This window comes from Chiloscyllium punctatum, chromosome 36, assembly GCF_047496795.1.
Source record: "Chiloscyllium punctatum isolate Juve2018m chromosome 36, sChiPun1.3, whole genome shotgun sequence".
NCBI classification, from domain to species: Eukaryota; Metazoa; Chordata; class Chondrichthyes; order Orectolobiformes; family Hemiscylliidae; genus Chiloscyllium; species Chiloscyllium punctatum.
The window spans coordinates 23,177,452-23,191,207 of record NC_092774.1 but is presented as its reverse complement, the minus strand read 5'-3'; the positions used below and the strand labels follow the sequence as shown (position 1 = coordinate 23,191,207).

At 47.8% G+C, this 13,756-nt stretch overlaps 1 non-coding gene across 1 annotated transcript; it reads left to right on the top strand.

Moving 5' to 3' along the window:
• Positions 1-327: 327 nt before the first annotated feature.
• trnae-cuc (transfer RNA glutamic acid (anticodon CUC)) lies at positions 328-399 on the top strand. The gene has a single exon. It is a non-coding gene; the product is annotated as a tRNA-Glu (tRNA).
• Positions 400-13,756: the final 13,357 nt, after the last annotated feature.

Here is a 13,756-nt window from a genome sequence, read left to right as displayed (position 1 = left end):
AGGCATCGGGTGGGGAGGGAGCGGCGATGGAGGAGGCCCAGGACCTGCATGTCCTCGGCAGAGTGGGAGGGGGTTTGAAATGTTGGGCCATAGGGCGATGGGGTTGATTGGTGCGGGTGTCCTGGAGATGTTCCCTCAAGCGCTGTGACTTGACTCTGCGAGGAGTCTCCAGTCTCCCCAATGTCGAGGAGACTGCATCAGGTGCAATGGATACAAGAAATGACATCGTTGGATACACAGGTGAAAGCCTTCGACCGACCATGGCGCGGATTCCATTTCCGGGCAGGGAAGTAATTTTCAGTAGAGCTATCAGGCGGGGCTTGCATCTCCCTGGTGGTCTAGTGGTTAGGATTCGGCGCTCTCACCGCCGCGGCCCGGGTTCGATTCCCAGTCAGGGAATCTGTTTTCAAGGGTTTTATACGCTCCCCGTTCTTCTTAAATGCTCTGTACAGTTATTTATTGATCTTCGTAGTTCCTGGGTGCTGCAGTGTGCCGTGGCTCGTTGAAATAGTGCCCTGAATCAGATATGTTTGTATGTGTAGGGGTGATTGCTCCTGTAGTTAAGTTCTTGGTTCGCGTGCATTGTTTTCCTGTAGACGCTGTTTTGAATTTACCATTGACTGTTCGCTCCACTGTGACATCTAGAAATGGCATTTTGTTGTTGTTCTCCTCTGTTGTGAATTTTATGCCAGTAAGGAGATTGTTGATGGTGTTGTAGGTTTCCTCTAATTTGTTTCATTTTTTGATGAGAAAAGTGTCATCGCTGTAGCGGACCCAAAGTTTGGGTTGGATCGTTGGAAGGGCTGTTTGTTCGAGTCTCTGCATTATTGCTTCTGCTAGGAATCCTGATGCTGCTGGTGGTATCATGGGTATTTCGTTGATTTGTTTGTAGGGCTTGTTACTGAATATGAAGTGGGTGGTAAAGCACAGCTCCACGAGGTTGACAGTTTTATGTTTGCTGATGAAGTTGGTGCTGTGTTTGTGTCTTTGGTTCTTCGAGAAGTGTCTTCAGTTTTCTTTAGCCACGTTGATGTTAATGGATGTGAACAGGGCTGTTCTGTCAAAGGACAACATTATTCCATCCTCTTCTATCTTAGTGTCTTTGGTGTTCAGGAATTCTTGGATGGGATAAATGGAGTGGAGTGAATCTTCGACTTGGTGTTTTAGTCCTCAGTGGAGGCCTTTGACAAGTCTGTATAATGGTGTTCCAAGTCGTGAGACGATGGTCTAAGGGGGGGCTCCTGGTTTGAAGAGAAGGAGAACAACAACAAAGTGCCATTCCTAGATGTCAAAGTAGAGCGAACAGTCAATGGGGAACTTCAAACTGGCATCTTCAGAAAAACAACACATACAAACCAAGTAAATTAACCACAGAAGCAATCATCCCAACACCCACAAACGAAGCTTCATCGGGACAGTATTTCAACGAGCCACTGAACACTGCAGCACAAAGAAACGACGAAGAGCACAAGAGAAATACGTATATAGTGTATTTAAGGAGAACGGCTACCCGATAAACGCATTCCTGGATTAGTGGTGCTGAAAGAGCACAGCAGTTCAGGCAACATCCAACGAGCAGCGAAATCGACGTTTCGGTCAAAAGCCCTTCATCAGGAATAAAGGCAGTGAGCCTGAAGCGTGGAGAGATAAGCTAGAGGAGGGTGGGGGTGGGGAGAAAGTAGCATAGAGTACAATAGGTGAGAGGGGGAGGAGAGGAAGGTGATAGGTCAAGGAGGAGAGGGTGGAGTGGATAGGTGGAAAAGAAGATAGGCATGTCGGACAAGTCCGGACAAGTCAAGGAGAGAGTTACTGAGCTGGAAGTTTGAAACTCGGATGAGGTGGGGGAAGGAGAAATGAGGAAGCTGTTGAAGTCCACATTGATGCCCTGGGGTTGAAGTGTTCCGAGGCGGAAGATGAGGCGTTCTTCCTCCAGGCGTCTGGTGGTGAGGGAGCGGCGGTGAAGGAGGCCCAGGACCTCCATGTCCTCGGCAGAGTGGGAGGGGGAGTTGAAATGTTGGGCCACGGGGCGGTTTGGCTGATTGGTGCGGGTGTCTTGGAGATGTTCCCTAAAGCGCTCTTCTCGGAGGCGCCCAGTCTCCCCAATGTAGAGGAGACCACATCGGGAGCAACAGATACAATAAATGATATTAGTGGATGTGCAGGTGAAACTTTGATGGATGTGGAAGGCTCCTTTATGGCCTTGGATAGAGGTGAGGGAGGAGGTGTGGGCACAGGTTTTACAGTTCCTGCGGTGGCAGAGGAAAGTGCCAGAATGGGAGGTTGGGTCGTAGGGGGGTGTGGACCTGACCAGGTAGTCATGGAGGGAACGGTCTTTGCGGAAGGCGGAAAGGGGTGGGGAGGGAAATATATCCCTGGTGGTGGAGTCTTTTTGGAGGTGGCGGAATTGTCAGCGGATGATTTGGTTGATGCGAAGGTTTGTAGGGTGGAAGGTGAGCACCAGGGGCGTTCTGTCCTTGTTACCGTTGGAGGGGTGGGGTCTGAGGGCGGAGGTGCGGGATGTGGACGAGATGCTTTGGAGGGCATCTTTAACCACGTGGGAAGGGAAATTGCGGTCTCTAAAGAAGGAAGCCATCAGGTGTGTTCTATGGTGGAACTGGTCCTCCTGGGAGCAGATACGGCGGAGGCGGAGAAATTGGGAATACGGGATGGCATTTTTGCAAGAGGTCGGGTGGTAAGAGGTGTAATCCAGGTAGCTATGGGAGTCGGTGGGTTTGTAAAAAATGTCAGTGTCAAGTCGGTCGTCACTAATGTAGATGGAGAGGTCCAGGAAGGGGAGCGAGGTGTCAGAGATAGTCCAGGTAAATTTAAGGTCAGGGTGGAATGTGTTGGTGAAGTTGATGAATTGCTCAACCTCCTTGCGGGAGCACGAGGTGGCGCCAATGCAGTCATCAATGTAGCGGAGGAAGAGGTGGGGAGTGGTGCCGGTGTAATTACGGAAGATCAACTGCTCTACATAGCCAACAAAGAGACAGGCATAGCTGGGGCCCATACGTGTGTCCATGGCTACGCCTTTGGTCTGGAGGAAGTGGGAGGATTCAAAGGAGAAATTGTTAAGGGTGAGGACCAGTTCGGCCAAACGAATGAAAGTGTCAGTGGAAGGGTACTGTTGGGGACGTCTGGAGAGGAAAAAACGGAGGGATTGGAGGCCCTGGTCATGTCAACTGGAGGTGTAGAGGGATTCGATATCCATGGTGAAGATAAGGCGTTGGGGGCCGGGGAAACGGAAGTCTTGGAGGAGGTGGAGGGCGTGGGTGGTGTCTCGAACGTATGTGGCGATTTCCTGCACTAGGGGGGTTAGGACAGTGTCAAGGTAGGTAGAGATGAGTTCAGTGGGGCAGGAGCATGCTGAGACAATGGGTCGGCCAGGGTGGTCAGGCTTGTGGATCTTGGGAAGGAGGTAGAACCGGGCAGTGCGGGGTTCCCGGACTATGAGGTTGGAAGCTGTGGGTGGGAGATCTCCTGAGGTGATGAGGTTCTGTATGGTCTGGGAGATGATGGTTTGGTGATGAGGGGTGGGGTCATGGTCGAGGGAGCAGTAGGAAGAGTTGTCCTCGAGTTAGCGTTTGGCTTCAGCGGTGTAGAGGTCAGTGCACCAGACTTCCACTGCGCCCCCTTTATCCGCTGGCTTAATGGTGAGGTTGGGATTGGAGCAGAGGGATTGGAGGGCTGCGCGTTGTGAGGGTGAGAGATTGGAGTGGGGGAGGGGGGACGACAGGTTGAGGCGGTTAATGTCCCGGCGGCAGTTGGAAATGAAGAGGTCGAGGGCAAGTAATAGGCCAGCGCGGGGTGTCCAGGTGGATGCAGTGTGTTGGAGGTGGGCGAAGGGGTCCTCGGAAGGTGGGCGGGAGTCCTGATTGTGAAAGTAAGCTTGGAGGCGGAGGCGGCGGAAGAATTGTTCCAATAAACGCAGTCCACCGATTTTTCATTGATGCTTTCAAACTGACTCTCAAAAATTCGGTTTATCCCTCCATTCTTTCCTGTTTGTTTTGTGTGGGTTTTGAAAGCTTTCGCAATCCTCTGACTGAGTATTGGAGTTGAGAAGTTATGTTGTGGCTGTACAGGACATTTTATAGACCACTTTTGGAATATTGTGTGCAATTCTGGTCTCCCTCCTATCAGAAGGATATTGTGAGATTTGAGAGGGCACTGAAGCAAAAATGGGCCCACAGGGGGGAAGAGGCCGTTCTGCTGCCCTGAGTGTGTGAAGGCCTTCAGTGATTCCTCTGCCCTGCTGACGCACCAGTTGGTCCACACCGGGGAAGGCTGTTCTCCGGCCCCAAGTGCGAGATGGCCTTCAGCAGTTCTTCCCACCTGCTGAGACACCAGTGGGTCCATATTGAGGAGAAGCCGTTCTTCTGCCCCGAGTGCAGGAAGGGCTTTGCTCTTTCTTCCGACATGGTGGCCCATTGGTGGGTCCACATGGGGGAGAGGTCGTTCAGTTGCCTAAGTGCAGGAAGGCTTTCATCAATTGCTCAGCCCTGCTGATGCACCAGTCCGTCCACACCGGGGAGAAGCTGTTCTCTTGTCCGAGTGCGGAAGGGCTTTACCCGCTCCTCCACACTGCTGAAGTACCAGCTGGTCCACACGGGGGGATGGGGGCGGAGTGGGGGAGGCCTTTCGGCTGCCCTGAGGGCGGAAAGTCCTTCAGCAATTCCTCCTCCCTGCCGAAGCACCAGTGTGTCCACACCGGGGAGAGGCCCTTCAGCTGGCCCGAGTGTGGGAAGAGGTTCATGTTTTCCTGTAACTTGCAGAAGCACCAGCAGGGGCACCAGCGCTCCCAGCAATCAGATCCAACCAGTGACGCTGCCTTTTGTCACCCTCAAGGACTGAAACTCCTGTCAGTTCTGACAGTGAGTGCAGTGGGAGAGTATGTGGGCTGTTTGTGTTTTCTGCTGGACTGCAATTGCCTCCCCCCACCCCCCAGAACCACAATCTCATGTTGGCTCAGGGTTAGTACTGCTGCCTCATGGCAACAGGAACCGAGGAATGCTTCTACCCTTGGGGGTCTGTGTGCAATTTATGGAGTGTAGGAAAATGGATCTGAGTAGGTTAGTCTTCGGAGAATCAGTGCAGATGTGTTGGGCTGAAGGACCTGTTTCCACTCTGGAGGAGTTCAACCATCATATGAGCTTTGTTTTCATTGGAAGCTGCTGCTCATTGAGCCAGGGACTGCACATTGCCAAATGAAATGATCCAGAGAAACGTAAGACCGCAAGACCATCGGAGCAGAAGTTAGGCCATTCGGCCCGTCGAGTCTACTCAGCCACTCGTTAGTGACAAAAGTAGTGCAGATGAGATTAGCTACAGTGTGGAAACAGGCCATTTGTCCTAACAAGTCCACATCGACCCTCCGAAGAGTAACCCATCCAGACCCATTTCCCTCTGACTAATGTGCCTCACTCTATGGGCAATTAAGCATGACCAATCCACATGACCTGAACATCTTTGGACTTTGGAAGAAAACAGGATCACCCAGAGAAAACCCACGCACACACTGTGAGAATGTGCAAACTCCTCACAGACAGTCAGCCAAGGCTGGAATCAAACCTGGGTCCCTGGCGCTGTGAGGCTGCAGTGGTAAACACTGAGCCACTACATATTGCAAAACGAAGTCGGCAAGTAGGAGGTTGGGAGAATGCAGCAAGCCAGGCAGCACCAGGATGTGGATCAGTCAGCGTTTTGGGTATTAACCCTTCTTCAGGACTGAAACGTTGAATTCTCCTTGAGAAACGATTTACAGGAATGTTACTGGGGGTTGGAGGGTTTGAGCTACAGGAAGAGACTGAATAGGCTGGTACTGTTTTCACTGCAGCATCAGAGGCAGAGGAGTGACCTAATCGAGGTTACAAAATCATGAGGGGCACGGACAGGGTATTAGACAAGGTCTTTTCCCTGGGATGGGGGAGTCCAGCACTAGAGGGCATATGTTTAGGGTGGGAGGCGAAATATATTAAAGGGACGACTTCTTCATGCAGAGGGTGGCACTTATATGAAATGAGCTGCCAGAGTATATGGGTCAGGTGTTGTCAAATGGGACTAGATTAGTTTAGGATATCAGGTCAGCATGGACAAGTTGGACCGAAGGGTCTGTTTCCATGCTGTATGTGTCTCTGACTACTGGTCCTGATGTAAGTTTTAAATAGAGTCCAAGTAACTTTGAATAGTTCAATCTTGTTGTGCTCACCTCCTGAAAAGTTTCAAATGAATCCCTGTTTAAACATTCTGAGTTGGACAAAGTATCCCATCAAGTTCAACACAAACCCAGAGTTGAAGAAGTCAGAAGTCAGAACACCAAGGGGACCAAAACTGATCACAATATTCCAGGTGCAGCCTCATCAACGTCCTGTATACCTACAACATAACTTGCCAACATCTATACTCAATTCCCGAACTGATGAAGGCCTACTTTAAACTGATCCACAATCCTGCTTTACGGTTACCGACCTCAAATTACATTCGTGCTTTTGGTTATTTCATCTCTTACGTTATCGTTTTCAACCAACTACAGCATCTAGAAACTTGCTTAATTACTATATCCAATATCTGCAGAGTACTTTTTATTTTTGTCACGACCATTATCTTGAACTCTGACGTGTGACCTCTTCATTGCTGTCAAAGTTCCTTATTTATCCCGACATTGTCATGGATTTACTTTGTCGAATGTCTTCCTGGCTTTTGCAGTTAAGACCCTATATTCTGCCCTCGTCAACATTTTCCCTTACAATTCTCTCCTAAGGATTTCATGAAAAACCTCAGTGGAACTCACTACCATAGTGAATAGTTGGGGTGGTTGACACGACAACTAAGGGTAAGCAACCCAATACAAATGAATGTCACTGTCACTAGATTCACAACACAATGAAATTAAAACATGCAATGTCCCTCAATTTCTCAACTGTTCCAAACAGACTTGATGAAGAACAGATCTTGCTCATCAACATTATAATTTAAACAAAAAACAACAAATATAAATGCAGCAAATGTTCTAGGGCAAAGGTAAATAAGATAATCTAATTAATAGCAATTATTTAAAACCTTTGATCAGGTCCCCCACCATCTCAGAGACAGAAACTTAAGCGGCAAATTAAGAAAGAATTTTTTTTTTAACTTAGCAATTCAAGCAAACAGTTTCCAACAATGGATTGCCAAGCCTTTGTGCAATCCTTGGACGATGACTGTTTCACAGACACGTAACTGTAAATCTAATTTAAAAGTCACTGCTGAATGTGAATAGACACCCCAAAGTATTCAGCCATTTCTTACAGGCTGTTTCTCATTCCCAGAAAAAGCCAACAATTCTTTAACTGGACAGGAGAATCTCAAGAGAACACCTCCTGGGCTCAACAAGCAGCAACGCCCAATGGAAGCAGTTGGCGGCGGGGCTGGGCGGGGCGAGACCATAAAACAAAAAAGCCCACTGACTCTCCCACTGCACACACACTGTCAGAATACACAGGGGCTCAATCCTGGGAGTGACCCACAGCAGTTTCGTGAAGTGAACCACACTTGATGAACAGATCTTGCACACCGGAATTATAAGTTAGACAAAAACAAACAATTATGAATACCGCAAATTTACTCATGCAAAATTAAACAAGATGATCCAGTTAATAGCAATGATTTAATCCCTTTGATCAAGTCCTCCACCATCTCCGAGACAGAAACTTAAGGGGTAAATTAAGGAATAGAATTTTTTAAATTATCAATTCAAGCCAACCGTTTCCAGCAATCGAGTGCCAAGCGGTTGGGCAATCCTTCGATGATGAGTTGTTCACAGGCACATAACCATAAATTTAATTTCTAAGTCACTGTTGAATGCGAATGGACACCCTGAAGTATTCAGCTTTTCTTACAGACTAGAGCTCGTTTCTAGACAAAGTCAATAATTATTTAACTGGACAAGAAAAAACTAAAGAGAACAGCTGCTGGTATCAACGAGCAGCAGCGCCCACTGGAAGCAAAGTTGCAGGGGTGGGGGAGCACGATGGCATAAAACAAAAAAATCCGACCGGCTCTCCCATTATAAGCACTGTCAGAATGTGCAGGGGTTCAGTCCTCGCAGTGGCCCACAGCAGCTTCACCAGCAGAATCAGATTGTTGGGAGCACTGGTGCGCCCGCTGGTGTTTCTGCAAGGTACAGAATGATGAGATCCTCCGCTTCCACTCGGGGCAGGTGAACGGCCTCTCCCCGGTATGGCCCCACCTGTGCCTCAGCAGGTGGGAGGAATTGCTGAAGGCCATCCCGCACTCTGGGCAGGGGAAGGGCCTCTCCCCCGGATGGACCCGAAGGTGGGATGCCGGGGTAAAGCGCTTCCCACACTTGAGGCAGGAGAACGGGCTCTCCCCGGTGTGGACCCGCTGGTGCCTCAGCAAGGCAGAGGTATCATTGAAGGCCTACCCGTACTTCGAGCAGCTGAAGGGCTTCTCCAATATGTGGACCCGGCGGTGGGTCAGCAGGACGGAGGAAATAGCTGAAGCCCTTCCCGCATTCGGGGCAGGAGAATGGCCTCTCGCCTGTGTGGACCCACTGGTGCCTCTGCAGTACAGAGGAATTGCTGAAGGTATTCCCGCAATCGGAGCAAGAGAACAGTCTCACCCCGGTGTTACTGCGCCCATGAGTCTCCAGGTCAGATGGGAAACGGAAGCCTTTCCCACAGTCGCAACATTTACATGGTTCCTCCACGGGACGGGATTCCTTGGGTTTCTCCATGACCGAAGCTTCAGCTGCACACAAACGCGTGTACAGCACCTCCCTGCCGTGAATTCCTCTTCCCAGTCTGTATAACTTTTACTGGCTCCCCAATCAGAGTGCTGCAACAGTAGGGTCTCTCTTCCAGTCTCACTGATGCTGAAAACGTACTGATAGAGGAACCAAAAAGCTTGGTTCCTTCTCACAGAATCATAGTCGAAAATTGTTATAGTCCCGATGGATTCATTGACTGCCAGATATTGACGTGAAATTGAGGACTGCAAATGCTGGAGAGTCAGAGTCAAAGCACAGCGGATCAGGCAGCATCTGAGGAGCAGCAGAGTCAATGTTTCAGGCAAAGCTCTTCATCTATTGATATTGAAACGTCCGTCTTCAGATCTTCAAATAATCTGTAAAAAGAGATTACAAGAGTCAATTACTGTCAGTCCAGGTTAGAAATTCCAAACAAGCAATTCTACTTTCTGCAGAACATTCTTTTCTTTTTCTACAAAATTGAAAGCACCATCCCACCCCCTCTCACCCCTCTATTCTCACCGCTCAAACTAATCGTCCCGACGGTACTGGTACAGTATCTGACAGAGACCGAAAAATGAAAACATCTAGATAGACACCTCTGAATTTTGGATACCTCCACCTGAAAGTTAGTATCTTTCACGATATGTAGGAGTGAGTAAGTCTGATTTTGGGAAGCAAAAAAAAGTGTCAATTCAGGATGAACCTTCAATGCAGCTTCTTGAGAAACAACCAGACAAGAAATGGTTAACATCTGGGGAGGTGGAAGTGGGGAGATGGAGGAAATGAGATATCAAGGCATTGACACCGACACTAGACAGAAACTGAACACATTGCGGGCAAGCCAGAGTCACAGAGATACACAGCACAGAGACAGGTCCTTCAGTCCAACTTATCCGTGCTAACCAGATAGCCTAAATTAATCTCGTCTCACTTACCAGCATTTGGCCATATCCCTCTGAACTCTTCCTATTCATATACCCATCCAGATGCCTTTTAAATGTTATAATTGGACCTACATCCATCACTTCCTCCGGCAGATCATTCCTTACACTTGCCTCCCTCACCCCAAACATATTATCCTCCTGTTCTGGAGTTCTCCCAACCCAGGGAAATGACCTTGTCTATTTACCCTATCCATGCCTCGCATGATTCTATAAACGTCTGTAAGATCACCCCTCACCTTCTGGTATACCGGGAAAACAGCTCAAGCACTGCGTTTACTTTTAGCTTCACACTCACTGAACCTTACTCCCGTGTAAAACATTGTTTCCCTCCCCCACACTGTCCATGGGAAAAACCAAGAGTGCCGAGACTCTGGAGTTGGGGGAATGCCACGTAGAATTCCTGCAATGTGGAAACACGCCATTCAGCCCAAGTCCACACCGACCATCCAAAGCGGAACCCATGTGGACACATTCCCCTAGCCCATTCCACTACACTTACTGCACACTATGGACCCATTTAGTATGGCCACTTCTCCCGAAACTGCACACCTTTAGATGTTGGGAGGAATCCAGAGCACCCGGAGGACACCCAGCAGACACGGCAGGGAGAATGTGCAAACTCCACACAGAGAGTCGCCCCAAGGCTGGAATCGAAAGTGGATCCCTGGCGCTGTAAGGCAGCAGTGCAAACCACTGATCCATCGTGCTGCCCATGTGTGCAGAAAGAGGTGGGGGCTGGGAACTTTGTTAATTGTACCACACAGTGGATTGTTGAGTAAGATTAAATCTCACGGGATCCAGGGAGAGCTAACCAACTGGGTACAAAATTTAGAAGCGCGTTGTTGTGGATGTTGGAATCCTTCCTGAAAACAACAAATGCTGGAGATCACAGTGGGTCAGGCAGCGCTGTGCTACTCTATGGCTGGACAATGTGGACGTGGAGATGATGTTTCCACTAGGAGAAGGGTTGAGGATGTCAAGTCATTGAGGACATTTAAGACAGAGATAGGTTCTTGATTAGTAAGGGGTTATGAGGAGAGGGCAGCAGAATGGGATAGAAAAATATATCATCCATGATCGACTGGTGGAGCAGACTCAATGGGCCAAATGGCTTCATCCTGCTCCTGTGTATTATGGTCTTAAAGCTGGACAGATGACTTAAGGGGTTCTCACAAACTATTTCCGAATCCTGAAGAGGAGTTGTGGACTCGAAACTTTAACTCTGCTTTCTCTCCACAGATGCTTCCAGTCCTGCTGAGTTTTCCAGTGCTCTCAGATTTTGTTTCAGATTTCCAGCATCCACAGTTCTTTGTCTTATTTATCATATTCATTTCTTGCCCTTCCCAAGTGTCTGGAATTTCATCTCCCTGATCTACAAACTGTTCACTTACCCTAGAAATGACCAAACCTCCTTATCAATGTAGATCCCTTTGTTGCAAAGTGATTGTTCAATTCTGTGAACCAAAATTATTGTATTCGTAATTACTTACACCAGGGACTCTCAATATCTCAGGCCCGAACACAGCTAGATTGTTTCAGACAGTACATTTATGTGATTTGAGGCAATTACCTATTCCCGACTTTACCAGCGTGTTGCAGGGAATGGAGGGTTTGAATTAAGAAGAAGCTGGGACATTTTTCCAATTGAGCCGAGGAAGTTGACAGATAACTTTAGAGATTTTTAAAATCAGGAGGGGTATAGATAATGTGTCATTTCCAGGAGGCTCAGAATATTTCATTGCTCCAGAATGTGTAAAAGGCGGTCAAAGCTTCAGCAGAAATCGAGCAGAGCTGAGAACAGACAACATTTAACTCTGTGGGAAGAGGGAGATCAGAGGACAGAGAAATCAGGACCTGAAATCCGAGCTGACACCAGACTACCATGTTATCAGTGCTTTGATTAGCAGGGCCCACCCTCTACCGTTACTGAGCTCCTCACTCGACTTGAATGCCACGTATCCCCTCGATATTCCGGATCCAATCCTTGTCATTCTGAAGCCATATCTCTGTAAGGGGTCTCAGATCACAATTATTCTCTTCAATGTGTGCTGTCAATTAATTCGCTTTTGTTACAATGCAATAACATTCACATACTGAGCTTTTAGTTTTACTTTCTGTGATGGTTGGAATCCAGTTTTGATTGCTCATACATTTCTTCTCCTTGTCCCTTTCTATCATTCTCTGGTATTTGGTTTCCAAATCACTACATTGCTCACTCGCTTTGATTTGGATTGGCCATGCTAAATTGCCCAGTGTCCAGGGATGTGCAGGTTAGGTGGGTTAGCCATGGGAAACGCAGGGTTATAGTTTCAAAGTAATAGAGGGAGTAGGCCATTTGGTCCATCGACCCTGCTCCGCCATTCATTAAAATCATGGCGGATCGATCAATCGTCTCAGCTCCTCCCAATTGCAATATCCCAACTTCCCTTAATTCCCTTACCACGCAGAAAACCCATCCAACAGTGTCTTAATGAAGCTCCCTCTACTGCTTCCTTGAGCACAGAATTCCATTAATTGACCATTAACCACACAGGTCCTGCCCTGAGTTGCCTCATCAAAATGCAACAGCTCATATTTGTCTAAATTAAGCTCTATCCACTACTCTTGGCCCATAAGCTCATCTGATCAATTCTAATTTATATCAAACTTTCTTTCCTACCTTATTCTCTAAAAGCTGAAAATCTCCATCCCACACTCTCACCCTCCATTCTCACTTTGTTGAATCTAATCACAGATGTCCTCATCCTGAAGGGTTTGGTTCATGCTGATTAACAGGCCCACATTCAAGGGAGATCTAACTGAAACGGACAGAACATTGAACGGTCTGGACAGAGTGGACATTGGGAAGATGTTTTCATTGGGAGAAGAGACTAATACCCATGGGCATAGCCTAAGCATAAAGGGAGAATGGAGATGAGGAGCAATTTCTTTAGCCAGAGAGTGGTGAATCTATGGAATTCATTGTCACAGAAAACTGTGGAGGCCAGGTCACTGAGTATGTTTAACATTGAGATAGAGATGTACAGCACAGAAACAGACTGTTTGGTCCAACTTGTCCATGCCGACCAACTATCCCAACCCAATCTTGTCCCACCTGACAGCACACGGCCCCATATCCCTCCAAACCCTTCGTATTCATACACCTACCCAAATGCCTTTTAAATGCTGCAATCGGACTAGCCTTCACAACTTCCTCTGGCAGATCATTCAATAAACGTACCATCCTCAGCGTGAAAAAGTTGCCCCTTAGATATCTTTTGTATCTTTCCCCTCTAACGCAAAACCCATGCCCTCTCGTTCTGGACTCCCCCACTCCAGGGAAAAGACTTTGTCTATTTATCCTATCCATGCCCCTCATGATTTTATACACGTACAGTTACAACGTTTAAAAGACATTTGGATAAGTACATGAATACGAAAGGTTCGAAGGTTTATGGGCCAAACACTGGTAGGTGCGAAGAGTTTAGTTTGATAACATACTCAGCATGGACTAGTTGGATGAAGGGTCTGTTCAGTGCTGTCTGACTCTGTGACTGACCTGTACTGGTCTTAAAACCATTTTCTTACCTCGCTCCATAAGCATCCACTTCTTTGCTGTTCAAAACTCAGATGAACTTAGCCTTGAATATGTTCAATGACCCCACTTCTGAACTCAATTCCTCTTCGTAATATATCACTTGCCTTGCTCATTGCCTGCTGCATCTGCCCGACAACTGGCATTGACTGGTGTGGAGGGACTCTGAGACCCCTTCGTACATCCATACATCATTCCTGATGAAGGGCTTGTTCCCTGTCCTGCTCCTCAGATGCTACCTGACCTGTTGTGCTTTTCCAGTGCCACATTTTTCGACTTTCACCTCTCGTCCTCACTTTCTCCACATTCCAATATATCACCATGGAAACAATGCACTGCTTTTTTTTAAACAGCAAAGGCTATAATTTCACATTGCGGCACTGCACTTGCCATGTGTTTGTCAATTGAGACACAGACCTGGACCAACTTCGGGAAGAGGCAAAAGACTGAGTTCTGAACAAAAACCGTAGCACACTCAAAACGCCAGCTCTG